We start from the raw sequence: 27,174 nt of genomic DNA on the forward strand, positions 1-27,174 counted from the left end.
ATATCAGTCATATTTTTGTAGAGACTCTTTTTGGCTGTGTCCTCACCCAAATCTCGCCCAAATTATGAGTTGTAACTCCTATAATTCCCATGAGTTGTGGGAGGGATCAGGTAAGCAATAATTGAATGATGGGGGTGGTGTCCCCCATACAGTTCTCCTGGTAGTGAATAAGTCCTATGAGATCTGATGGTTTTATAAAGGGTTTCCCCTTTTGATTGGCTTTAATTCTCTCTTTTTTTGCCTGCTGCCATGTAAGATGTGCCTTTTGCCTTCTGCCATGATTGTGAGGCCTCTCCAGCCACATGGAACTGTGAATTCATTAAACCTCTTTTTCTTTATAAATTACCCAGTCTCGGGTATGTCTTTATCAGCAGTGTGAAAACAGACTAACACACCCACCCACAACTGGTTCTTCATATATATATGTTTTTCAGTAGAGGGCATGTCATTTTTATGTATCATTGTGATTGGCATAATAATTTGGTTTTTCATTGATGAGTGCTAAAATATTAACTGGCAATCTTCTCATATGTAAAGTGACATAATTCATACCATAGTTTCTTGTCCTTACTATGTTTGCCATTTAAATTCTTTTCCTTTAAAGAGAAAGTAATATTTAAAATTTAATGGATTTTATCAGCTCTTTCAGTGATTAATGCTTTGTTATCTTTGACTTCCTGACTCAAACATTACCTCCTCAGAGATGACTTCCCCAGATATTATATGCAAATAAGTTTCAATAACCTCTCAGTCTCTGTTCATCACTTTATTTTTATTTCATTCATTTATTACATGTATTATCAGATGAGAGCATTTGGTTTCTTTTATCTCATTCTATTAAACAGCTCATCTCCCATGCTGGTATCCTCCATTGAAAGGAGACTTTGTTTGTCCCATTTATCCAGTAAATATTTGTTGAGGAAGTTGATAAAAGAAGGAGTGGTATTATCCTCATTTAAAAATGAGAACACCGAGATGTAGATAAATTCGCCAATGTTACATGCTGAATTCTCCAAAAAATGGCTCGTGATTTTGGAGGCTGAGATTCCCAAGATCTGCATTTGGCAAACTGGAAACTGAGGAGGGCCAATAATATAATTCTAGTCTAAAGCCCTGAGAACCAAGATCGTCAGTGGTGTAAGTTTCAGCGCAACTCTGAGTCCAAAGAAAGAAGACCCATGTCTTAGCTGGAAGAGAGTCAGGCAGAGAACAAATTCCCAGTTATTCAGCCCTTTTGTTCTATTTGTGCCTTCAGTAGATTGGACTATGCACACCCACACTGTGGAAAGCAATCTGCTTTACTTTGTCTATTGATTGAAGTGTAAATCTTATCTAAAAATACTCTCATAATAATTAACCAACTATCTGGGCAGTCTGTGGACCAGTCAAGTTGATACATAAAATTAACCATCATCACACATGCTGACAGGTGAAAGCTGACACATTATGATTCTTCATCGTGTAATGATATTTGCCAAATCATAGTTCTTTTCTTTTGAGGCAGGTGTCAAATGATGCATTACTTTTTAACCCCCTTTTAAATCTATAAGCCAGATGCATTTTAGCTCCTTAAGCATTTGTGAATTGATCATTTCCATATTAAGCTATTAAAGGTTGATGGCAGTAGTACAGAGTGGCTTCAGTATTATTTGAAGTGCTCAGAATCTTTGTATGTGTGAAGCTATATTCTGTATGAAAACTAGAAATTTGTATGAATTTCAGTACAATCTATCAATATCAATAATAAGCAAATCTCTGAGGGAGAAGGAAATCTACACTTTAAACATGTAGCCAGAGAGGTAGCTGCTTATCTATGAATTCAGACAGTTGAAACCTCTAAATATTTTCTGCCTCTCAAATGGACTAAAACGAATTTTTTGTCTACTTTCTAGATGGTTCATAGTCATTTGAGTTCACAAGGAAATTTCTTTGTTGTCTTTATACATTCTTACACTTCTTTTTGGAAAACTCTATGAAGTATGTAGCAACAAAAACTAAAGTAAATATTTCTATATTTAGTCACATTTTCTCATGTAAAATATTCTTCTGAGATCTTATCCAATATTGACATTAAGAGTCAGCATAGGAAAGAAAAAAATAGTCAACATACTTCATAAAATAAACAGAACAAAACAAATCATTTCATAAATGCCTTTGCATTTCAGTACCTTCTAACTTCCACATGACAACATTTTAATTTAATTTGGCACTTATATGCATTGCAATTTCTGATACATATCATAGAATGATCTTTTCTGTCACTATTTAATTTTTATATTTTATTTAATTATCACAATTGGCAATTTATCTTTAATTGCATGGACTTGATAGGCCCTTTAATGACAGAAATGAAGAAAGCTGCATCACGTGTGCTTATAATCCCAGTCTTTTTTTTTTTTTTGAGACGGAGTCTCGCTCTGTCACCCAGGCTGGAGTGCAGTGACGCGATCTCGGCTCACTGCAAGCTCCGCCTCCCAGGTTCACGCCATTCTTCTGCTTCAGCCTCCCGAGTAGCTGGGACTACAGGCGCCCGCCACCACGCCCAGCTAATTTTTCTGTATTTTTAGTAGAGACGGGGTTTCACCGTGTTAGCCAGGATGGTCTCCATCTCCTGACCACGTGATCCGCCCGCCTCGGCCTCCCAAAGTGCTGGGATTACAGGCGTGAGCCACTGCGCCCGGCTATAATCCCAGTCTTAATTTTATACACTTGGCACTGATCCTTGGCTTTCTCGTGCATTATTTGTCATTTATTTTGAAGCCTCTTATTTTACCCCAAAACACTGTCTTCGCAAAGTGAGTAAACAAAACCCTCAAATATGGGTCAGAGTTTCTATTCACTGGGTTCTCTGTCTGTAGGTTTGCATTTTTACCCCGCGGCCTCTGCTATTTCTAGGCAGGCTATTGCATTTTTAAATAATGCCTAAATTTGTTACTGTAATAGTAGATATGCTATAGTGTGGAGAAAAGTAGACTAGCGTTTCTCAAACATTGTATTACATATGCCTATGAATCACTTGAAAACACGTTTAAAGACAGATTTTGATTCAGGTCTGGGGCTTAAAATTCTGCATTTCCAACAAGGTATATACTACTGATCTAAGGACCACACTTTGAGAAGCAAGGCTGTAGAATTTTCTTGGCTCAAATTTCCATATTGTCTTGTGAAGTCCCCTAATTTTTTGTGAATTTATTTCCTTGACTGTAAAATGGTTATAACAAAGTCAAGCCTATTTTTTAATGTTCTTCTGAGTCAAAATCATCCCAAATATATTTTATAAACCATAATGCGCTGTATAAATTAAAGAGAGTAGGAGTTATTTTTTCTTTGCTTCCCTATAGTTTTTAAATCTTTATAACCTAATTGAAGCTCTTTCTGATTAATTTTCATTCACGTGCAAATTGCTGAGGATCTATTCTTGGATTTTGGCCAGACTAATTGGCCTAAGAGTAAGCTATGTGGTTTCTGAGTCCCATGTTATACCTATATGGATTTATGGATACCTCAATATTGCCAGTACGAAGTATTATTGGACAATCGTATTGACGGTAGTATTGTGCAATGGTATTTTGCCTATCATTATGTATGCATGTCTTAGAACAATTATTTTTTCTCAGTACATTCTCAATAAATTTGCTGAATAAAATGAATTACTCTATCTGCTATGGTCTGAATTTTGATGTCCCCCCTTAAGGGTGATGGTATTAGGAGGGGGGGCCTTTGGGAGGTGATTATTTCACAAATGTATAGCCTTGAAAAATGAAACTAGTGACCTTATAAAAAAAGGGGGGTAGGGTCCCAGAGAATGGCCTTGGCCCTTTTACCATGTAAGGATACAACTGGAAAGTTCCATTTATGAAGATACCAGGAAATAGGCCCTCACAAGATACCAAACCAACTAATGCATTGGTCTTGGACTTTGGAGCCTCCAGAGGTGTAAGAAATAAATTTCTGTTGTTTATAAGCTAACCAGTTTATAGCATTTTGTTACAGCAGCTTAAATAAATTAAGGCAATATTATCTGATTGAATTATTGCTTCATTCATTTGTTAATTCAACACATATTTAAAAACCATCTACTGGACTAAATATAGGTGATATGAAGATGAATAAAATACAGCCACTATTCTTAAGGGCTCATAATGGAATGACGAATTATTCATAGGTATCATTACCTATGAATAAATAAAATAAAAATACATATAAGGTGGTGTTGATGCATGAAAAAGAAAACCCTGACAGTCACATCAATAGGTAGTTCAATAAGAATAAGGCAGACAATAAATTGCCATTTGAAAATACAATCACAAAATTTTTCAGTAGTGATATTGGCAGCAATGTACATAGTGAATAAAACCTAATTTGAATATCTTTTAACTTTCCCTCCAGTTCTATAGTTTTACACATTTTTAGAATTTATTTTTTTATCATGACACATGACAAACTCAGAGTAATAATTTATCATGTAAGAAACTTCTGCATAGGCTTAAAGAATTTGATTGATTGAGAAAATACTGGTCATAATGGAAATTATCATTATAGAAATGATTAATAGGTTAGGCAATAATCTTGGAAAAGGAAATGAAAACTAGAAAAGTGATTAACATATCTAAATAGTCCTTTCAAGACTGCAAGAATGCATAACTCCCTAGTTCAAATACCACCACCTTAAAACCATCACCATCCAACTCACTGAACTTTTGATTTCAAGGGCTTCAGGGAGTAGAATGATCTTAAACCTCACATCCTTCAGGGAAAAATGTAAATATGAGCAGAAGATGATTTTCCTTTTTGTTGTTGTTGTTGGGTTTTTTTGAGACGAAGTCTTGCTCCGTTGCCCAGGCTAGAGTACAGTGGCGCGATCTCAGCTCACTGCAACCTCCTCGTTCTGGGTTCAAGCAAACCTCCTGCCTCAGCTCCCCAAGTAGCTGGGACTACAGGTGCCTGCCACCAAACCCGGCTAATTTTTGTATTTTTAGTAGACATAGGGTTTCACCTTGTTGGTCAGGCTGGTCTCAAACTCCTGACTGCAGGTAATCCACCTGCCTCAGCCTCCCAAAGTGCTGGGATTACAGGTGTGAGCCAGCCTAGAAGGTGATTTTCAAAAGAACAGAGTGGTGTTTTCTCTCACCTCACCCAGGGGATTATGAATAAGTCAAGAACAGTTCTTTTATATCCCTATTGAAAACATATGCTGAGAAAAAGGCTGTTTTGCTTTGTTTCTTTTTTTCTTTTTAACTCAGTGGTTTCGTCAGATGAGATAGTAATTTGTGTTTTGTGCTACTGGTTTTGAAATGATGCATATCTCCTGGGTACTTGAACTCTTCTATGAGAAGGCAAATGCCTTTGTCTGGCTGCAATTTCTCTCTTCAATGTGAACAATTGAGTTCCCAAAGATAGATTTGAAATATGAGATATACCCGATTTCTGTGTAAATTGAAGCATTTATTTCCCTTTTACCTGTCACTATGTTCTTTCAGTATAAAACATAAATAATCCCTCTACCCTTAGGTCAACAATAGAGATATATTTGTCATACTAAAGTTCTACAACTTTTTTAAAAAAGAGATCACATTAATGTTTTAGATCAAAACATTATAAAAGAGTATGTACTGATAAACTAATTTTCTCTTAAGGGAATTAGCTTTTATAGTTGACCTAGCAACAAGATACCAAATTAATTGTTTTTTTATAAGGGCTATTAATAATAATGATGACAATTCCACACAATGAACCAACGAGTAATTGAATATTGCTGCTCACTTTAAGTATATTTAAATCACTCAGCATGTTTAAATGCTGCAGATGGAAGAGTTTCTAAGTGGTTGGAGATAATCCATAAGCTAATTGCTAAGCAGTGGTGGCATTTTCATTTATTATAGACCGTTCAACCATTAATTGTGTATGGTGACACAGTTCACTGGAGTTTCTCATTGAACAAGTTGCAAAGGTTAACTTTAGCCAAGTCACAACGAAGTCAAAAATAAGGAAAAAACATGGAACCCATCTATCGCCATGCGTATAAACAACACTAGTTATTTAAAACTACAGAAGCCAAGCAACATTTTTAGAATAAAAATAAAATATTTATTTAGTTAATTTTTTGTGGAGTGATACAATATAAATAAATTATTTGGGATTATATTTATAAGCATATGACTGTTATTCTTATCTATCTTTACATTTGAGAGAGTTGAAACATTTTAATAAAGTTTATGCTTTTGAGTAAAATTAGTTGAAACATTCTAATAAAGTTAATGTGAATACTCAGGCGTTTCAGAGCCAAATATATTGAATTTTAATTCTTGTATAGCAGTAGCTCTGTATCATTCTCAAGTGTGTTTACATTCTTTCTTGTTATTTTCATTGTCCTAAGAAACATAATACATTCCCTTATCTTTGGAAAATATCTCGCGGTGAGCCTAACTCCAAAGTCCTTGTTCCACTTCTTCCATTTTGACTAATCAGATTGCCTGGAGAGTAAAAATATTACCACTGTTTCTGAGTATCTTGCATGTAATAAATCATTAGAATTTCCCTATTTATAAGACAGATGTTAGATGATCTTTGCTTAGGAGGAATTTTACTTGCCAACAAATCTAAGTCATAATTGTTTCTCATTGGAAAAGAATGCACACACACAGTCATAACTTAAATGTGGAAAAAAAGGACCTCAAAATCATTATTCCTATTATTCAATTCTTCATAAATGCTTGTTTTTGTCTACTTTATATATCCACTACTGAGAATGTTATGTTACCATTAATAACTACAGCTTGATGAATCAGTAATTGCTTGATATTTTATTATATTAGGTGCATACATTTTCATAGTAATTATATCTACTTGACTTATTTTTCCTGTCAATGGTAGTATCTCCATTTGCCCATTATGATAATTTTTTAATGTTCTAAATTTTCTGATTTAAAAATTCTACCACAGCATTCTTTTGTATCACCTTTACCTGATACGCCCTGTTTAGGTTTTTGGTTTAAACACTTGTAGATAGTGTTTAGCTGTATCTTTTAACTTTGCTTTTAACTGTATCTCTTATAGAGATCAGACTACCAGATTTTGTTTGATATAGCCTAAGCTCTGTGTCTCTGCCTTTTTAACAATGAGTTTACAACGTTTACCTTTATTTTATGGAATATTTTTGTTAGCTATGTCAACCCTCTGATGTCATGCTTTCTAACATTATTATTTAAAGTATTGTTATAATTTATTTTTGTGTCTATCTTAGTTTTTCTTTTGCTTGTTTCAAATCTGTATGTTCAAATTTTATTCTTGAAGTGGTGATACTTAAATTGGCATTAAACATGTGGTTTTAAATTAATATATATATAATTCTAATTTTCCAAAATTTCAGTCTTAATTAAATTCATCCTGTTATCACATTTTTACCTCTCTGTACTTCCCCCGACCCTGCTATAGACTAAATGTTTGTGTCCTCCCAAAATTTACCTGTTGAAGCCCTAATCCCAAGTGTAATGGTAGTTAGAGATGTGGCCTTTAGGAGGTAAGTCATTATATTTAGATGCAGTCATGAGGGTGCAGCCGCCATGGATGGGATTTGTGTCCATATAAGAAGAGGGAGAGACCATAGCCCTCTCTCTGCCATGCAAAGATATGGCAAGAAGGTGACCACTTGCAAACCAGAAAAACGGCCTTCACCAGACACTGAATCAGCTGAACTTTGACCCTGGCCTTAACAGCCTTCAGAACTGAAAGCAGTAAGTGTTTATTGTTTAAGCCACCCAGTCTGTGGTATATTGTCCTAGCGGCCCACTACTGATGAAGACAAGCCCCACCCCTTTATGTTTTTATCACATAGAACCTATCTTAGCATTTTTATGTCTATCTTTTTTTGTGTGTATGTGACTCCTTATTCATACAATAGCAACTTCATTTAACTTAATTCTTAATTACCGTCATGAGAATCTTATAATATCCTGAATTCTCCTTCCTTATTCTATTAGGATATTTTTCTTCAGGTGCATTTTCAAAAACATTCCTTAGTTGAATTTCCAATGTTAATATGACTCAACATATTCATTTTGTCTTCATAATTAAATTATAATTTTACTAGATATGAAATTCTAGGCTTAAAGTTATTTTCGTTTGACATTTTGGAAATATGACCCCATTGCCTTTTTATATTCAATGTTTGTACCAAGAGCACTTTCTATCTCATTATTTTTCTTTTATAATTCTCACTCTTTGGAAGATTTTACAATTTCATCCTTGTCTTTGATTTTTTCTAATTCGGCTGTATTGTTTTCAGCTCTGAATTCCTTCTTATGCACGCCACTTAGCATTCCATTAATTTTTAAAATATGAAGTCTCACAGTTTTCTTTTTTATGGAAATTCTTTGTCACTATTTTTTCACATATATATGTTTTATTTCTCTTTTTTCCTGGAAGTTGTTTTACGTGTAAGGAAATACCTTTATTTCTATCCTTTGTATCTCTTTACCTCATGTTCACATTTCATCTTAGTCCATTCATGACACTATAACAAAAAAGCCACACTTGCTAATTTATAGGCAATAAAATTTATTTCTCACAGTTCTGGAGCCTGGAAATCCAAGATCAAGGTGCTGGCAGATTGTGTCTGGCATGGACTGCTCTCTGCTTCCAAAACAGTACCTCTTACTGCATCTTCATAGGGCAAAATATGCAGACTTTATGTTCTCACATGGTGAAGACTGAAGAGAAAAAGGCATCAAAAGGCATCAGGGAACTTCCTTCAACCTCTTTTAAAAGAGCACTAATCCGTTCATGAGGGCAGATGCCAATGGCTTAGTTACCTGCCAAATGGCTTCACCTCTTAATACCACCATCTGAGACTTAATACATGAATTTTGGAGAGAAACATGAATTCAAGCTACAGCAATTTTCTCTTTATCCATTTCTGATTTATGATTTAGCTGTATTCATTTTGCTCTTTGACCTATCCATTGGGTTTCTTATTGCAAATATTAAAATTGTATATACAGTTGCCTTGGTCACGATCAAAATTGTTGTTAATTCAACTGAACCATTAACTTCCATGTCCTTTTAATAAAATCTCTTGGGTTGAATAGGCAACAGGGAGAGACAATAGGACATACTGCCTCAGAGTAGTAGAGTATAATTAAGGGAATGGAATCAGATTTGGATTTATGATCAGACTGTAACTACAGATTTTGCTAAATGTGTGTACTTGGACAAATTTCTCTTTACTTCAGTTGTATTACAGATTAAATGGGACTGTTATTAGTACCCACCTTATTGGGTTGCGGGGAATACATAAGTTAATAGAAAACAGCCCATAAAATTGTATGTAGCCCAAAGTTAGCATTTGGACACTATCAGCTACTACTAATATTGTCAGAAACAAGAAGTTATTCTTGGAAAATTTAAAAACAGACTTTTATAGTGTTTGCTTAAATAACACTTGTTTCTGTCTGGAGTACAAAATTATTAAATCCTATCTCAATAAGAACATAATTTGCCAACTTTGTCAGAGCATGTATAAAATTTAGTTTGATTTATTTTAAATTAATCATGGTGATTTTTTTTATCTGGTTACAAAAATGGAGATTCTTCTTTGCTTCATTAATAGATATGGCTAGAATCTATCTCCTTAGACTCTTCACATAGCATGAAAATTCTATCTGTAGCCATTTGTATAGCTAATTGCTCTTACCCTCCCAAAATAATAACTCTTCTCTTATCTCTAGGAGGACAAATGTTTAGCCCCCAAGTGCCAAGAAGACTGGAGTGGCTAACCTTCTTGTTATTCTCATTTCAAGGAGCAATTGAGCCAAGAAAGTTAGAGATATCTATATGCAGTAAAAGAAGAAGAACAAAAGGGCTATCTTGCTCCTGAAGAGATTTTTTTTATTTAACGAAGAGCCAGAGTAAGGAGTAGACTGTTTCTGGAGAAAAGAGGGACAGCTGCCTCCATTTCTTCATAAGCAAAGTAAAATCCTTTTCTTCTCATCCTTCACACATGAGATACTGAAATAGTCACATAAGACAGTTGACCTGACTCTCATTTTATGGCTCTAAGGGTAAGAAGTTGTACAGTGTGAGGGCAGGGAGTGATGAGAAGTCACAATATTTACTATGATGTATTTAGTAAAAACTGCAGAACATTTTGCATACAGAGCACCGTGTATGCATTCAAAGCAAAATTAATAAAGATGAATATTAAAAATCCATACATCGATGTATGGTGAAACACTCTACACCCCAAATTCATGGATTATGGTTTTCCCTCCTATACAAGTCAAAATACTATGCTATGCTTCAGTAGGAGACAATTTCACAATCTCAGTAGTTTAACACTATAAATGTTTATTTTTCTTTCATATAAAATCTGATTATGTTCTCAAATATTTTTAAAAGACAGTGTCTTTCATGCACAGATGCAATGATCTAGTTGACAGGGGTTCCACCCTCTTATTGCTGCACCATCTGGAACACTAGTCCTCCCACACTAATGAAGCAGGATCAGAGACAATTGGAAGGTTGTGTGCCTGTGATCTTATACTTTGTCCTAGAAGTTACATGTTACTTCTGTCCACAGCCCATTAGCCAAAATGTATTACATAATACTGCCCAAATTACTGAAAGGAGGTTGAAAAGTGGAAATTTCCAGTATAGTTAGTTCTTCCTTAAAATTACCACACTATGTAAAATTATGAAATACAAACCACAGGGTTTATGTAAAGAAATGGGGTTAGGAAAACAAGCTCTCAAAAACTTCATAATTGACACCTGATAAAAAAATAAAAAATGTAGGTACTATTAAAAATAATAATGTAATTTTACGGTTAAAAAACACATAAATACTACAAGAATAATGGAATTTTACCTTGAAACAGATCTAAGGTTTACTTGCAGATGTGTGGGTCAGAATAATAGCATCTTGTAGGGGGTGGAAAGAGGGTTATATGAAATAGGACTGTCTTAGTCCTTTTGGGCTGCTATAACAAAATACCATAAACTAGGTGGCTTATAAACAACCAAAATGTATTTATCACAGTTCTGGAGTCTAGAAGGTCCAAGATTAAGGTTTCAGCTGATTCAGTATCTAGTGAAAGCTCACTTTCTGTTTCACAAATAGCACCTCCTCGTGGTGTCCTCACATAGTGGAAGGAAAGGGTGAGGGTTTTTCTGGGGCCTTTTTTATAAAGGCGGTCATCTCAGCCTGAAGGCTCTTTCCCTCATGAAGTAATCAACTCCCAAGGACCCTCAATTCTAATATGATTACCTTGGGCATCAGGATTTTAATATATGAGGTTTGGACTCGCACAAATATTCAGACCATTTCAAGTTTTAACCTGTACCACTAATGGAAGTAGGTAGCAGATATTTGAAGAGTATGCAGTTTGCATAATTCCTACTTGTATTCATTCATCTGGGTAGAGTTTTATGTGTGCACCTAATGTTTCTCAGGAAGAGTTTGCACATAAGCAAATGCAAAAACTTCATTTTGCTCAAATAGTTCCTACTACGTCAATCAAGTTGGAACAAATTTGCATTTTCAAAACAAGCATTTAGCACAACCAACCATAGTTGGAAATGACAAAGAACTGGCCGTGATTACTATCAGTAAAGCCTACAACACCAATCTATAAGTATTGTATGATTTCAATCTTAATAATCTTAATGAAATATTTATATTTTTATTATTAATATTTTTATCTAATTATCATACAAGATTTAATATCCCACTAGTAAAGACCAATTAGCATAAACATTAATTAAGTCTGTGATATGCATTCCCTATATATGATACTAGGCCTTCATTTATTAAAACCATAGCTGTTTCTCTTTGGAGACTTGTTAGTAAATTTAATAAGATGAATATTATAGTTTCTGAAGTTTTATATCACTAGGAGGATTCTCAAGTATTTCTAACTGCTCTGCTGATTATTATAATTATGAGAAAAGGAATCAATTGACTTAGATAATAATTTTTCTTCCTTCAGGATAAGACTACTGACAAAAACACAAAAAAACCTCGAATGCTTATATAAGCTAATTTTTCTCTTTATTAAAACATTTTGGCCTTAATAATGCATTAAGGCCATTTTTATTGGTTTATATTCTGGCTTCTCAAATATGTTGATGCTACATATGATTTACATACCACATCATATTACTTTTATGATTTTGTGTGTGTGTGTGTGTGTGTGTCTATGACTTTGTGAGATTAAACCCCCACGTATCCAAAGGGATTGTGCTCAAGGGATAGTTGGGAAAACAGATAAAATAACAGCTAACTGCTCAAAGCTGCTGAAATTAATTACTTTCCTAAATGTTATCCCTCATTAACAAGACTCTTATCCTGGAATAAAACTGAAAATTGCCTTACCTGACCCAATGTCACACCTCTGTACAATCAAGAATCTTTGTGAAATCCATTGAAATCCATACTATTTCATCAAGAAAATTCCTTATTTGCAGTGTTGATTTATCCTCTTATTTTAAACAAAATTACTACTGTGCCCCAAGACTGCTTTCCATGCAGTCATCTAGTGATGGTTGTTTTTGCTTTCAAGCATATCACTTTGCCTGGAGGCAAATGTCTTCCTCATCCTTCTCTGTCATGTTCATACACCCTCTCTACTCTACGAAACATTCAGTTCCTCTGAAAATCATATGTCAATTCACAGACCCCATGCCCTCCCTGTCAAAACTGGAAGATTTTAGCCCCTGAAGCATTGCCACTCCCTCTATTTCTCCTGCCATAATTAATTATTATTTTGATGTTCACATAGGGAACACTTTCAGTGTCTTCCTCTCTGATGCTCTTCTCCTTTAACTCACCTCTCATTGTCATACCCATTACAAGCACTTCATTAACGCACAAATCCTGTGTGTCTACCGCATTCCCTCTGGTCCCTGACTGCAATAATTTTTGTTTTAGTTTTGCTTTAAATATCTCTGGGACCATAAATCTGTTGACCCTACAAACTTTTCAAAGTCACTGAGGTTTTGTCCTTACATTCTTCTCTATTGGTTTTGGATGTTATAATTTATTTTATAATTACCCATCTGCTATTCCCTCAAGTTTCTTGCTTCTCTCTCTTGAGGCTTCCAGGTAAAAATTTAATGTGGCTAAATCCAACTCACTTCCTGTTTCTTACAGGCAGAAACATTACCACAGTAGTCATATTACTGACTACTCTAACTTTAAAACCATGATCACAACTTTAAGAACTAATATCAAACCATATTAAATGTTCCCACTTTAAAACTACCAACCTCAACAGAGACTTTTGTACTACTCGGCAACTTCCCTATAGCTAATAATTTCTATTTTCCTAATGACTTAAATTAACATGTTACATCCGTTTTTCTCCTCAAACCTTGAACCCTACTGTAGCAGAAATGAGCTATGTACTTATGAAAGTCATTTCCTCCTCCTGGTTGTAGAACTGAACTATATTTATTGGCCTTGTCACAGTTAGGTGGAGACAAGTGACCTGTTTTAGATAATGAAATGTGAGTACAGGCGATGAGTCACTTTTTGATTAAGAATTTGTGTTTCTTGTTCACACTTTCGCTATTGATCTTTCCTGCAGCCTGGACAAAGCTCCACGATGAAATCTATGAAGCCACATTTTGGACAGAGGCTGAATCTAAGGACCATTTGGAAGAGATCCACCCAATAGATTAGCTTAAAGAAGACTATCTGGACAACTTGTTGGTAAGAAATGACCTTCGGTGTGTTGAGCCTCTGATCCTTAAAACTGCTTATGTTATGTGGCACTTATTTTGGACCCATTTCCCAAGTCCTCACTCTCATCTGGTAATCTTGCTTTTTGTTTGTTTTTTGTTTCTTTTTTCTTTGAGACAGAGTCTCGCTCTGTGGCCCAGGCTGGAGTGCTGGAGTGCAGTGGCGTGATCTCTGCTTACTGCAAGCTCCGCCTCCCGGGTTCACGCCATTCTCCTGCCTCAGCCTCCCGAGTAGCTGGGACTCTATTACCCACCTCCTACCTAGGTCTGTACCCATAAACATAGATTTTTCTTCTAGTTAAATGATTGAACACTCCACCTTTTTTTTTTTTTCTTGAGTCTCACTCTGTCACCCAGGTTGGAGTACAGTGGCATGATCTTGGCTCACTGCAACCTCTGCCTCCTGGGTTCAAGTAATTCTCCTGCCTTAGCCTCCGGAGTAGCTGGGATACGGGCACCCACCACGTGGGGCCTGGCTAATTTTTGTATTTTTAGTAGAGGCAGGGTTTCACCATGTTGGCCAGGCTGGCCTGGAATTCCTGACCTCGACTGATCCACACACCTTGGCCTCCCAAAGTGCTGGGTTTACAGGTGTGAACTACCGTGCCCGGCTATGTTTTGTAAACACAAAATCAAATCCCATATTTTTTACTCAAGGACTCTTTCTCACAATTAGTAAATTTTTTTTCTTGCATCATCAATGTTTTTCTCTATACCTGATACACACACATACATACACACACACACACACACACACACACACACACACACACCCTTTTTCATTCATCCTCAGTGACATCCTACTTGGTTTACTTCAAAACTCACCAGATAGACCCATTCAGTCTATTTGATAAAGTCTCATCTTCCCAGTTTATAAATGATAGATGACTTTAGCGATCAGTATTTTGATAACTCATTTTGTATTTACATTCACTTTCTAGGAGATCTCCTCCAAAATCATGGCTTTAATTACTCTATATGTTTATGACTCCCAGATAAATATCTCTAGCTATACTTACTTTCAGGAAATCCACTCACACATAACTAGGTACAGGTATTCAACATGAGGACAATAGTGGAAAACCTGACAGCATTTCAATAAACTCTGTAGTTTAAAAAATAATACTGTAACAATATTAATTTCCTACTTTTGACAAGTGTGCTATGGTTAAGACATTAACATTAGAGAAAATGGAGGAAATATATAAGGGAGGTATCTTTACTATTTTTGCAACCTTTTTCTAAGTCTAGTATTAATTCAAAATAAAAAAGTATAAAAATTTTTAAAAAGCAAAAAAAAAAAAAATTATAGAGATGAGGAAATGCTTCATGGCCTTCGTTATGACCTAGAAGAATTGGAGAAAATATTCTAGAAACTACATAGAGACCATTTTGACAGTGAGAAAAGCTATCCAAAAGAACAGAAGAGGCAGAATTGGCTATGTTTGATGAATAATTTTTTGTGGAGCTCCAGGTACACACATTGGGCATGTTTGTGTTAGCCTGGGACTGTACTGAACTGAAATAGAAAGAAGAAATGTCTTGCTTCTCAAAATATTTCAAAAGTAGGGAAGACTAAGAACCATTCATCATTATTTTTTATTTATTTTTTGTTTTGAGACAGAGTCTTGCTCTGTTGCCCAGGCTGGAGTGCAGTGGCGCAATCTCGGCTCACTGCAAGCTCCGCCTCCCAGGTTCGCGCCATTCTCCTGCCTCAGCCTCCCTCATGATTCTTACTATAAGCAAGCTTTTACTGAGTGTGAGATGAACCTGATGGTCTTAATAAGTCTTTTGTGCTTTCAATTTTTGCCACTCTATGATCTTGCCTGGTGCTCTGTCTGCTATAAATGCTCATAATATGAACAAAATTAATTTCTGTCACCATCACCTTTCATTTTCACATTCAGTTGTAGTAGATTCTCCCATCACCGAGAATGAATTTTTCCAATTATATGCTGCTAACCTTAATTGCTAGTTTAGCGTGTGTGTGTGTGTGTGTTTGCTTGTTTTCTAACACATTGTGTCTTGACCTTTAGTTAATCTTTGATCATTGTTTTGGGTATAATATAAACACAATAACAATGTCACTTTAATTATAAACTCTTGACTGTGGCTCTAATTTCATCTGTGAAATAACAGAAAGAAAATATGTGGGTGGCAAGTGTGGGAGTGAATTAGAAAAATCCATTATGTTCAAATCCCAGCAAGCATCTTTTCTGAATAGCTTCCACTCTAAGTGAACGTGAAAAATTATTCTGACATTATCAGCAGACTAATAAACCCCTGAACCAGTCAGCTTCCTAGAAGTCAAAGACTTTTAAGTAAACACTATTGATGAAGTACCATCTTCTGTGGTAAGTTATGAAGGCTCCTGATACATTCAGTTAATCCTGATTTGAAATAACTAAGATACACCTTTTCCATTATATAGATAAATAAAATTTATTATGTATTTCACATATATGAATAGAGAAAGTTGAATTTAATCTAAAAATTAAATTAATGGATCAAAAGTCAGTAGAGTATAAGACTGAACACATAAACACGTGGGTGTTTGCTTACATCATGAATCACCCATCCAGAAAAAGAATGTACATGTTTTTTTAGAGGAAGGTTTTCAAATTTTCAGGATCATCAGTGCTTCACAAATATAAATTACATCATTAAACCCTCAAAAATATTAACAATGAGAGTAAAACATAATATATCATTTTAAAATATTATTATTTTATTATAATACTTAGCCTTCTACCTAAGCTTCAATGGCTTGCTCCATGATCGATGGCTTGGGCTTTAAATCAACAAAGTTTTTTCTTATTCTTTATCTCTAGTAAATTAAAAATCATAAAAGAATTATGATTATCTAGGAATAGCAGAAATTATTTGGTTTGGGGAATAAAATATGCACCAAAGATTTAGTCCTTCCTATAGATTAAGATTAAATCGCACACCAAACTCAGAGGCATAGTACATGCCAAGGCATAGTACGTGGATGTTTTCATGTTTTAACATGGCAAGCTGATGTATGTTGATTTCCTTATATACCCTTGGATTCCATTATCTTTGAAGAATAGTTTGTCAGCTTTTATGTTAGTGTTTAAATATGGTAGTAATAGTGCTCACTAATAATAATAGTCTTAAATTCTATAACGAATAAAGAAAATAATTTGCTGGTAGAGAATAATAAAATTAACACTGATTACATTATTTTAAACATTACCAGTCTTAAAACCAACAGACAAAAATATCTGAACAGATGTTTCTCCTAATATGACTGGATAGCACTCGGATTGGTACCTGTACTGAAAAAACTAATAGTTCTGGATAAAATATAAAATATATTGCCTTAAAATCGTTAGTTATATAATAATAATGTCAGATGATTTCAGGTCAGAGACTTGAGTGGAGAGATGAGTCAGGGAATAAAAGTATTTTCCTGCAGCCAGGTTTCATCTGAGGTCTCCCAGACCCTGTGAACTTGGAGTCAATTATTTAAAGCACCACAGGGAAGGGACAAGGCCCACGCACAGACCACCCACAGTGGGGTATCAAAGGAATCCCTCAAAACCTAAGCCAGAACTCTGAATGTTAAGTGGGAATGTGAAATATACTCCTTGGGTACCACATGGAATATTAATTCCTTTGTAACTTGCTATCAGTTGGAATGTCAAATATGAAGAAGGGTAATAAACAGACATGTGAAAAACATAACTGAGAATTTATATTCATACATTCCTTATAATGCAGCTTTGCAGCCAAAATTCACTACTTGTATGAGGTCAAGAAGTCAAAAATTAGGACTCGGAAATCTTGCAAGGTACATTCAGGTGCTTGGCGTGCATGTCATCTCAAAGGAACCCAGTTCTACTAAAGGTCATGAAAAAGCCCTAAAATCAATTTTTAAGGAAAACAACAAAGCTATAGTCAAAATATCTATTTACAGAGAGCAAAAATGCAACATGAGTTGCATAAACAACCAAACCAAACCAAAACCAAAAAAAAAAAAGAAAATACACAGCTACTTCATATAATTATATAATTAGACAAAGATAATAAAATAAATATAATTACCTGTTCAAAGCTTAAGATTATATGCAAGGAATCTATGAACAATAAAAATACTTAAAAATAATAAAATAACAATAAAAAGTGTAACAGTTGGCTTTCACTGCAGTTTTTACAAAACTAAGCAAGATTATCCGTGTCCTAAGCAAGAATTAATGAACTAGAAGATGGAACAGTGGAATCTTTAGGCCTTGGGAGAAATGAAATTGTGAAGCCTTCAAAGTTATTTTATCACTTTTTAACTTTGATATTGAGTAGAAGAGTGGTCTTTTTATTCTTCAAAACGTACCTATGTGTTTTCTGACATTTTCCTGAAAGAATTGAATATTTCACAATATAAATGCAATTATTATCTTAATGATCCTGTTATCCTAAATTTTTTTTTAAAATGATCATTCTGTATATAAAATATGGTGATGTTATGCTTGTGAATTCATGACTATTAAGGACATTAGAAATTTTTCATGGCATTCCTTTGTTAAAGCTATTATAATTATAGAAGTAATATTTTCTGACATTCTTAGTATCATAGAAGCGTATTTTCACATAGCCCTAATTAAAAACAAGCAAATATACAAACACAAAACCATAACCTTTTTTTTTTCAAGTTTGCCTTGACATTCACTCCAATTTAGAATGGAAATACATAATCTGCAGTTCCTGCCAATTCTTCTCATTGATTGCTAGAAAATTACGTGAGGAATTTTGTTCATACTAAAGTTTCTAAAATTTACTTCAATATTGAATCAAAACTGCATAGCTTTTTAAATCTCAGATGTTCTCTTTGAATGTTAGATGGATTTGCATGCAAGTATTACTTCTCTAGTCATCATTAAAAGTCATAGTTTTTAATTTGGTAAAATAATCTGCCTGGAATCCATAATAAATCTAGGCCAAATGTTAATTTGTACATAAATTCATCAAGATTTCCACACTGATGTAAAAAGAGTATCAATCCTCATGCACTAAAGTCATGCTATTATCCTTCACAGTAAAATCCATTAATGTGTTTTGTTTAAATAAATTTGCTATTGTTTCTGCTTTATTTGGGGGTGTATTTATAATCCATATTGTGACTTGATTTATACAACTCCAAATAAAAAGGTAAATCATCCCTTTCTTAAACAAATATTACAACTTTTAATTATGTCTTTGTGGTTTGAGCTTTTTTGTTTTTGTGGATAATATTTATAAATTTCACAAAGTGCTTGGTCTGGAACATCACTATTGGTTTTTCTAGTGGTTACTGTACTCCTTTTTAATATAATGTGATTCAATCAGTAACTAAATAAAACCATTTGATGATACTACATAATGGAAAGCAAAGTATGAGTCATTAGATCACTGATTCAGATGGCAAATATGCATCATTGTACTTCCATTTCACTCCTTGCACAAACTATCATATTTGCAGATTGTCTTGTCTTGTCTGTATGTAGAGATAGATAGACTCACATTCTATAATAAATAAAATCAGATTTCAGTGTTTTAGGTTAATTTTATGTTTTAGTCAACAAATTTAGAGCTTTTTTTCCAGAGATAAGCATTAAAATTTCCATGGAAAAAAAATAGTAGCCATAAGAACAAACAATGTATTTTACATTCAAAACACTGAAACAATGATAGACACATCACTTGAAAATATACAAGCCTGAATAAACAATTCTCCTAATAGAATGTTTACTCAACATTAAGTGATGAAAGTAATCCTTGCAGCATATAAATTTAATTTCTTAAAAATAGGCAATAGTCATGAAATTATAATTAATACATTCATATTTAGGAAATTATTTAGAAAAAATGTTACATTACTTTTTTTCTCTGAAAAACAAATGAACATGAAAAGTCTTGATTTACTTCTATTAATCACAATGGAGAAAGTAAGTTAAATGTATTAAAAGAAATCCAGTGTGACTAAACTGAAAGCACCACATAGAAGTAGAAAAGACTGGATAATGGAACATAAGTCATGCATTCTGTAATCAAAATTATACAATCTTTACACATTTCTTATTCCAGATGCTAGTTATCTTGATTTCCTTTGTACTAACACATTAAGTTTGCTATAAATTTTATGTATTGGTCACTATTATGAATTGAACTTTTTAAGATTGTTATTTAAACTTATGCCTTTCATATATTTCTATAATATAAAACTATTTTAAGCTAGCCACAACACATTTTGCTACAAATTATTTCATTCTACTTTGGGACATCACTTTGTGAGGCGGTGTAATTCAAATATATTTTCTTCTCTTTCAGTATTATTGTATATTCACTCAGGAAAATCATGGAACGATGGCATATGTTTTTATATTCAAGCAGATTTTGAATAGTAGTGAAACTTTGTCAAGAATTTTTTTTCTTTGCATTTAAACAAAGATCAGACTTTCAAGTATAAAGTCTTTGTCAAGTATAAGCAGTCTTAAATAATACTCTTCATGTTTACTACTGGAAAAAAATCCATGAAAGCCCTAAAAATGTGTTTTCTTTTAATTTGCAAGATGTCTAGGCACCTGCCCAAGAGTTGTTTATTTATTTTTTGTAGCGCTGTAGTGAGGGCAGCCCTTAAAGACCACTTTTACTTTTCTAGGGAGAGATAAGAAAATTTAAGCCACAACCTAGAGAATACCACCTATTTCCTCATACTACTTGTGTTTTCTTTTGTAAATCACTTACATGTATACTGCAAATGGGGCTTCGTATTATAAAATAATTTCTGTGAATTTAACAAATGTTTTTAAGAGAGGGGACTTGGAAAGTGACAAAATTTCTCAGTTCAAGGAACGTGGAAAGAGACTACCTTAAATCAGGTAGTTTTTAAAAATTGTTTTTATTGTTGTAAAATATATGTAACATAAAATTTACCATTTTGACATTTTTTAAGCGTACAGTTCAGTGGCATTAAGTACATTCACGTTGTTGTATCTTCATTGCATCAACCATCGCCATTATCTATCTCCAGAATTTTTTCATCATTTCAAACTGAAACTTGGTATCCCTTAACCAATAACTCCCCATTCCCCTTCCCAACCCCTTGTAACTACTATTCTACTTTGTTTCTATGAATTTTAATATTTCAGGTATCTCATGTAAATAGGGTCATACAACATTTGTACTTTTCTGTCTTGCATAGTTGGCATAGTGCCATCAAGTTTTATCCATATTTCAGTATGTATCAGAATTCAGTTCATTTTAAGGCTGAATAATATTCTATTATACATATACCACATTTTGCCTTTTTATTTATTGGTGGACATTTGTGCTGTTTGTATCACTTGGCTATTGTAAATAATGCTGCTATGAAGATTGGTGTACAAATATCTGTTTGAGTCCTTGCTTTCAATTCTTTGGAGTATATGCCCAGAAGTGAAATTGCTGGTTATATGGTAAGTCTATGTTTAATATTTTGAGGAACAGCCTTACTGGTTTCCACAGTGACTGCACGATTTTTACCTTCCCATAGCAATGTATACAAATTTTAATTTTTCCACATACTCCAAAACAGTTGTTATTTTTTAACTGTGTTTTTTTTCTTTTTTTATAATAGCCATGTTAATGGGTGCAAAGTGGTATCTCATTACGGTTTTGTTTTGTATTTTACTAATAAATAGTAATGTTGAATATCTTTTAATGTCCTTATTGGTCACTTGTGAATACTGTCTTTGAAAAAAAGTCTATTCAAGCCTTTTGCTCATTTTTAAAGCGTTGATTGGTTATTTTTTGATGTTGAATTGTAGAAGTTTTTAAAATATATATACTAGTTATTAATCCCTTATGAGATATGTGATTTAAAAATATTTTTCTTCCATTTTGTGAGTTGTGTTTTTCATTCTTGATAATCGCCTTTGATGCATAAAAGTTATAAATTTCAATGACATCCAACTTACCTGTTTTTTTATTTGTTGTCTATGCTTTTAGTACTAGATCCAAAAAGCCACTGTTAAATACAATGCTGTGAATCTTTTGTCTTATGTTTTCTTCTAGAGTTTTATAATATTAGGTCTTACATTTAGATTATGAAACTATTTTTAAGTTAATTTTTATGTGTGATGTTAGGAAAAGTCCAACTTCATTCTTTTGCATGTGGATATTTAATTTTCCCACCACCATTTGCTTTTGCAGAAATAGAAAAACTCATCGTAATATTCATATGGAATCTCAAGGGACATAATAGCAAAACCACGTTGTAAAAACAGAACAAAGATGGAGATTTGACACTTCTTTATTTCAAAAGTAAGCCACCATATTGAAAACAGTATGGTACTGGCATGAAAGACAAACACATAGAACAATGGAATTAAGGAGAGAGCCCAGAAATCCTCAAATGTATGCTCAAATGATTTTCAACAAAGTTGCTAAGACAATAGAGAAAGAATAGTCTTTCTAGGGTTGTTCTTTGTTTGTTTTAGTGATGAGAAATTGATGAACAACTAGCTGGGTCGCTAGATGGAATATTGAATATGATCACATCACACTGAATAAACTATATACAAATTCCTTATTTTAAGTTGGTGACTCAATTTTCTTGATCTTTATTTATTTATTTATTTTTTTGAGACAGAGTCTCTCTCTGTCGCCCAGGCTGGAGTGCTGTGGCGTGATCTGGGCTCACTGCAAGCTCCACCTCCCGGGTTCACGCCATTCTCCTGCCTCAGCCTCCAGAGTAGCTGGGACTACAGGCGCCCGCCACCACGCCCGGCTAATTTTTCTGTATTTTTAGTAGAGACGGGGTTTCACCGTGTTAGCCAGGATGGTCTCGATCTCCTGACCTCGTGATCCGCCTGCCTCGACCTCCCAAAGTGCTGGGATTACAGGCTTGAGCCACCGCGCCTGGCCTTCTTTATCTTTAAAGTAGTTCTTCTTGATTCAAATTTCTCTTATCACCTCCCAATGTGAATCAGTAAGTTATACGCTGCTTACACATTATTATAAACTCATTTGTAAATGTCTCCATCATAATGTGATGTAATATATGTAATATCTATTTCTCCTTTTTATCTGTAATTTTCTTGATAGCAACTTTGCTTTATTTATTTATTGGTTGAGACAGAGTTTCGCTCTTGTTGCCCAGGCTGGAGTGCAATGTCGCCATCTTGGCTCGCTGCAACCTCTGCCTCCCAGATTCAAGTGATTCTCCTGCCTCAGCCTCCTGAATAGCTAGGATTACAGGGATGTGCTGCCATGCCCCGCTAATTTTGCATTTTTAGTTGAGACAAGGTTTCTCCATTCTGGTCAGGCTGATCTTGAACACCTGACCTCAGGTGATCTGCCCATCTTGGCCTCCCAAAGTACTGGGATCACAGGTGTGAGCCACCATGCCTGGGCGCAACTTTGCTTTCTTACCAAGTCCTTAAAATTTCTCATATGCAAATAGTCAGTCAGTCTATCAATGAAGCACACACAGATGCACACACACACACACAAGCACACAGATATTGTTTGCATTTTAACCAGTGATCCTTAAACTATTCCAGTGAAAATTTTACAAAGTCAATTAAGGAAAAAATAAAACCCAAGTAGGCTTACAGCAGCAATCAATGAAGCCATCTTACCCTTTGGCCCACTTCCTTGCAGCTGGTTGCTACTTACTACTGCAGGATAAGGGTAACGTGGCCTTTGTCACAAGACTCTTTGTTATTTTTCTGTTCTACAGATAAAATCTAAGATATTGTGAGATGATAAGCTTCTATTTAAGCTTTTTCTTTAGGTTGTGCATACCAACAGACACCACCTAGTCTGGAGGGCCCAGTAAGAAGCTGACTCATGGAGGAATGCGGTTACCACATCCTGATGATTTCATCCTTTTTACCCCCACCAATCGATGACCCCAAGTTTTCCAACCCCTTGCCCTTCACAAATCCCCTTAAAATCTCTTACCCAGAACCCCCGGATGAAATACATTTGAGGCTTGAGAATTCCTCCTGTGTCCTCACTGCTCAGTGCCTTGCGATTATTAAACTCTTTATCTGCTGCAACCCAACTGTCAGTGGTCTGTTGCTGTGCTGTAGGCATACAAACCTGGAAGTTCTATAGCAATCCTTTCCCTGTAGAAGCTCAATAGCTATGTTGATAAGGTCCCTGAATTATTCTTGGCATTCACAAAAAAAAAAGGCCTGTTTTGTTTTGCTTTGAGACGGAGTTTCGCTTTTGTTGCCCAGGCTGGAGTGCAGTGGTGCAATCTGGGCTCACTGCAGCCTCCACCTCCGAGGTTCAAGCAATTCTCCTGCCTCAGCCTCCCAAGTAGCAGGGACTACAGGCATGAGCTCCACCACACCCAGCTAATTTTTGTATTTTTAGTAGAGACGGGATTTCTCCATGTTGATCAGGCTAGTCTCAAACTCCCCACTTCAGGTGATCCACTGGCCTCGCCCTCCCAAAGTGCTGGAGTTACAAGCATGATCCACCACACCCAGTCAGCTTTTTTTTTTTTTCAATTTATTTATGAAGGGATTTTATTCTGTTCCATTGTTCTGTATGTCTGTGCTTATACCAATACCACACTGTCTTCACTACTGTGGCTTTATGTAAGTTATTTACACCTACCCACCCAGACACACACACACACACACCTGCACATACTTAATGTAAACAATTTGATGAGTTTGGGCATATGCATAAACAATAAAATCATCACTACAATCAAAGTAATAAACATATCTATTACTTCTAAGTTTCCTCATGACCTTCCTTTTATTGTGGTAAGAACACTTACCATAAGATCTAACTCTTAAGAGTTTTTTTAGAGTGCACAACACAGTATTGTTATCCATAGGCACCACCTTGTATAGGAGATGTCTAGAAGTTATTCACCTTGCAAACTGAAACTTTATACCAATCTAACGTAAACCCCCATTTTTCCCTTGCCCTTGCCGCTATAGTCTCCATTTTACTCTCTGCTTCCGTGAGTTTGACTATTTTAAATAGTCGTATTACTGGAAGAGTTGATTATTTTTCTTTGTGACTAGCTTATTTCCCTTAGAATAATGTCCTCTAGGTTCATTCATGCCGCCACCTATGGTAGGATTTCCTTCTTTTCAAAGGCTGAATAATATTCCACTGTATGTACATACTGCAGTTTTTTTTTTCTTATCAATTTATCTGTCAATAGACATACAGGTTATTTTCATATCTTGGCTATTATGAATAATGTTAAAACAAACTTGGGAGTTCAGCTGTCTCTTCAAGATCCTCATTTCCATTCTTTTTGATATATGCTAAGAAGTGGGATCGCTGGATCATATGATAGCTCTATTTTTGATTTTTTGAGGTTTCTCTACTGTTTTCCCTAGTGGCTGTACCAATTTACATTCTCACCAGCCTTGTGCAAGAACTCCTTTTTCTCCACATCCTTGTCAACATTTGTTACCTCTTGTTTTCTTGATAATAGTCATCCAAATGTGTCCGGAATTGGTGGGTTCTTGGTCTCACCGACTTCAAGAATGAAGCCGCGGACCCTCACGGTGAGTGTTACAGCTCTTAAGGTGGCGCGTCTGGAGTTTGTTCCTTCTGATGTTCGGATGTGTTCGGAGTTTCTTCCTTCTGGTGGGTTTGTGGTCTCTCTGGCTCAGGAGTGAAGCTGCAGACATTCGCGGTGAGTGTTACAGCTCTTAAGGTGGCGCGTCTGGAGTTGTTCGTTCCTTCTGATGTTCGGATGTGTTCGGAGTTTCTTCCTTCTGGTGGGTTCATGGTCTCGCTGGCTCAGGAGTGAAGCTGCAGACCTTCCCAGTGAGTGTTACAGCTTTTAAGGTGGCACGTCTGGAGTTGTTCGTTCCTCCTGGTGGGCTCGTGGTCTTCCTGGGTTCAGGAGTGAAGCTGCAGACCTTCGCAGTGAGTGTTACAGCTCATAAAAGCAGCGTGGAACCAAAGAGTGAGCAGTAGAAAGATTTATTGCAAAGAGCGAAAGAACAAAGCTTCCACAGTGTGGAAGGGGACTGAGCGGGTTACCACTGCTGGCTCAGGCAGCCTGCTTTTATTCTCTTATCTGGCCCCACCCACATCCTGCTGATTGGTAGAGCCCAGTGGTCTGTTTTCACAAGGCGCTGATTGGTGCCTTTACAATCCCTGAGCTAGACACAAAGGTTCTCCACGTCCCCACCAGATTAGCTAGATACTGAGTGTGGACACACAGGTTCTCCAAGGCCCCACCAGAGTAGTTAGATACAGTGTTGATTGGTGCATTCACAAACCCTGAGCTAGACACAGGGTGCTGATTGGTGTGTTTACAAACTTTGAGCTAGATACAGAGTGTCGATTGGTGTATCCACAATCCCTGAGCTAGATATAAAGGTTCTCCAAGGTCCCACCAGACTCAGGAGCCCAGCTGGTTTCACCCAGTGGATCCCGCACCCGGGCGTCAGGTGGAGCTGCCTGCCAGTACTGGCTTTGCGCCCGCACTCCTCAGCCCTTGGGTGGTCCATGGGACTGGGCGGGTGGAGCAGGGGGCGGTGCTCATCCGGGAGGCTCGGGCCGCACAGGAACCCACGGAGAGGATGGGAGGCTCAGGTATGGCGGGCTGCAGGTCCCGAGCCCTGCTCCACAGGAAGGCAGCTACGGCCTGGCGAGAAATTGAGCGCAGCGCCTGTGGGCTGGCACTGCTGGGAGACCCAGTACACCCTCCGCAGCCGCTGGCCCGCGTGCTAAGCCCCTCATTGCGGGGGCCGGCAGGGCCGGCCGGCTGCTCCGAGTGCGGGCCCGCCAAGCCCACGCCCACCCGGAACTCCAGCTGGCCCGCAAGCGCAGTGCGCAGCCCCGGTGCCCGCTCGCGCCTCTCCCTCCACACCTCCCTGCAAGCTGAGGGAGCCGGCTCCGGCCTTGGCCAGCGCAGAAAGGGGCCCCCACAGTGCAGCGGCGGGCTGAAGGGCTCCTCAAGTGCTGCCAAAGTGGGAGCCCAGGCAGAGGAGGCGCCCGAGCAAGGGCTGTGAGGACTTGCCAGCAGTCTGTCACCTCTCACTAACAGGTATGGGGTGATATCTCATGATATCTCATTGCATTAATTTGTTTTTTCTTTCCAACTTGTATTTTAGGTTCAGTGGGTACATGTACAGGTTTGTTGTAGAGTTTTTTTTGTTTTGTTTTGTTTTGTTTTTTTTGTCTGTGTTTCTCTCCAAATATCAGCTTTATTCATTGCTCTAGAAAGATAATTCTCGGCCTCTCTGGTATTCATGATGAATTATTGATTATTATACATTTATATGTCTCAGCCCTAGTCCTAGGGCTATGTAACAGTTTCATTATCAAAATTCCAGATTCTCAAGAGAAAATATCCAGTTTTTGAAAACCAATATCATATGAATAAAAATTCCTGAGACCCATTACTATGGTTATTGTGGCTGGCTGGGTTGATTTGCCATTAAAAAATGATAGGAATTT

General features: G+C 36.1%; 1 long non-coding RNA gene across 1 annotated transcript in view; it reads left to right on the forward strand.

The window, feature by feature from the left end:
• LOC131382491 (uncharacterized) overlaps window positions 1–27,174 on the forward strand; it is a 58,223-nt gene that overhangs the window by 6,411 nt on the left and 24,638 nt on the right. Inside the window, exon 2 of the long non-coding RNA XR_009212013.1 lies at window positions 13,584–13,708. This is a non-coding gene — a long non-coding RNA (uncharacterized LOC131382491). The remainder of the gene's footprint in view (window positions 1–13,583; window positions 13,709–27,174) is intronic.

Source organism: Hylobates moloch, unplaced genomic scaffold (assembly GCF_009828535.3).
Source record: "Hylobates moloch isolate HMO894 unplaced genomic scaffold, HMol_V3 SCAFFOLD_31, whole genome shotgun sequence".
NCBI classification, from domain to species: domain Eukaryota; kingdom Metazoa; phylum Chordata; class Mammalia; order Primates; family Hylobatidae; genus Hylobates; species Hylobates moloch.